Below are 2352 nucleotides of genomic sequence, written 5' to 3' on the forward strand. Positions count from 1 at the left end.
CTAAAAGAATTTCATATTGTCTACTCCACCATGAAACCCCCAGATGTCCAAGAGGATCACATATTTCTGAAGGCTTTTCCTCATTCTTTAGAGGGAGTGGCAAAGGATTGGCTGTATTACCTTGCTCCAAGGTCCATCACGAGTGGGGATGACCTTAAGAGAGTATTCTTAGAAAAAAAATATCCTGCTTCCAAGACTACGGCCATCAGGAAGGATATCTCAGGTATTAGACAACTCAGTGTAGAGAGCCTATATGAATGCTGGGAGAGATTTAAAAAATTATGTGGCAGTTGCCCTCACCATCAGATTTCGGAGCAGCTTCTTCTCCAATATTTTTATGAAGGACTCAGTAATATAGAGAGAAGTATGATAAATGTTGCCAGTGGTGGAGCCCTTGGAGACATGACTCCTGCTGAAGCGAGAAATTAAATTGAGAAGATGGCTTCCAAATCCCAGCAGTTTAGCACCAGAAATGATGCTATAGTCATTAGTGGAGTGCATGAGGTAGCTACAAACTCATATGCATCATCTAAAACTAAGAAGCTTGAAGGAAAACTAGATGCATTGGTTAACTTGGTAACCCAGCTGGCCTTGAATCAGAAATTTGTACCTGTCACAAGAGTCTGTGGTTTATGCTCCTCTGCTGACCACCATACAGACCTTTGCCCTTCCATGCAGCAACCTGGAGCAATTGAGCAGCCTGAAGCTTATGCTGCAAACATTTACAATAGACCTCCTCAACCTCAGCAGCAAAATCAACCACAGCAGAACAATTATGACCTCTCCAGCAACAGATACAATCCTGGATGGAGGAATCACCCTAATCTCAGATGGTCTAGCCCTCAACAACAACAAATGCAGCCTGCTCCTTCCTTCCAAAATGCTGTTGGCACAAGCAGACCATACATTCCTCCACCAATCCAATAACAGCAACAGCTCTAGAAACAACAAACAATTGAGGCTCCTCCGCAACCTTCCCTCGAAGAACTTGTGAGGCAAATGACTATGCAAAACATGAAGTTTCAACAAGAGACCAGAGCCTCCATTCAGAGCTTAACTAATCAGATGGGACAATTGGCTACACAATTAAATCAACAGCAGTCCCAGAATTCTGACAAGCTGCCTTCTCAATCTGTCCAAAATCCCAAAAATGCCAGTGCCATTTCATTGAGGTCGGGAAAGCAGTGTCAAGGACCTCAACCCGTAGCACCTTTCTCATCTGCAAATGAACCTGCCCAACTTCACTCTACTCCAGAAAAAGGTGATGACAAAAATTTACCTAACAATTTCTGCGCAGGTGAATCTTCCACTGGTAATTCTGATTTGCAGAAGCAGCACATCCCTCTTCCATTCCCTCCAAGAGCAGTTCCCAACAAAAAAATGGAAGAGGCAGAGAAAGAGATCTTGGAAACATTTAGAAAAGTAGAGGTAAACATACCTCTGCTGGATGCAATAAAGCAAATTCCAAGATATGCTAAATTCTTGAAGGAGCTGTGCACTAATAAGCGGAAGCTTAAAGGAAGTGAACGAATTAGCATGGGCAGAAATGTCTCCGCATTGATTGGTAAATCTGTCCCCCAAATTCCTGAAAAATGTAAAGATCCAGGTACATTCAGCATACCTTGTATTATAGGGAATAGTAAGTTTGACAATGCCATGCTAGATTTAGGAGCTTTTGTTAGTGTTATGCCTCTGTCTATTTTTAATTCTCTATCTCTAGGTCCCTTGCAGTCAACTGATGTGGTAATTCATTTAGGTAATAGAAGTGTTGCCTATCCTGTTGGTTTCATAGAAGATGTCTTAGTTAGAGTTGGTGAACTGATTTTCCCTGTTGATTTTTATATTTTGAATATGGAGGATGGATTTTCTCAAGGATCAGTTCCCATCATTATAGGCAGACCCTTTATAAAAACTGCTAGAACTAAGATAGATGTATATGCAGGCACACTATCCATGGAGTTTGGTGACATAACTGTTCATTTTAATATTCTGGATGCTACGAAACACCCATTTGAAGATCTTTCTATATTTCGTGCTGAAATAATTGACCATGTTGTTGATGAATACATGACTGATCTTTATTCTAATCTGCATGCCTCTTACTCTTCATGCATTGAGTCTGAAATTGTACTTGATCATATGTCTGAATTTGATGTTGAGAGTGAATTTGAAGTTGATATTGATTGCATGTTTAGTGGTGGTGGTGTTTTACCTCTCGAGATTGATTTTATAGAGTCATATAGGACTAACCATGTTACAGGAAGTACACATACCTCTGACTTTCTTTATGAGGTACAGGCTGAGAAACCATCTCCTTCTACCACTATCCAGCCGGCCACACCAGAGTTGAAG

The 2352-nt window shown here is 40.9% G+C and overlaps 1 non-coding gene across 1 annotated transcript; it reads right to left on the reverse strand.

Annotated features, from left to right (window-relative positions):
* Nucleotides 1-201: 201 nt before the first annotated feature.
* Nucleotides 202-308, reverse strand: LOC114385598. The gene has a single exon (XR_003660965.1). It is a non-coding gene; the product is annotated as a small nucleolar RNA R71 (small nucleolar RNA).
* Nucleotides 309-2352: the final 2044 nt, after the last annotated feature.

Source organism: Glycine soja, chromosome 14 (genome assembly GCF_004193775.1).
Source record: "Glycine soja cultivar W05 chromosome 14, ASM419377v2, whole genome shotgun sequence".
Classification (NCBI taxonomy): domain Eukaryota; kingdom Viridiplantae; phylum Streptophyta; class Magnoliopsida; order Fabales; family Fabaceae; genus Glycine; species Glycine soja.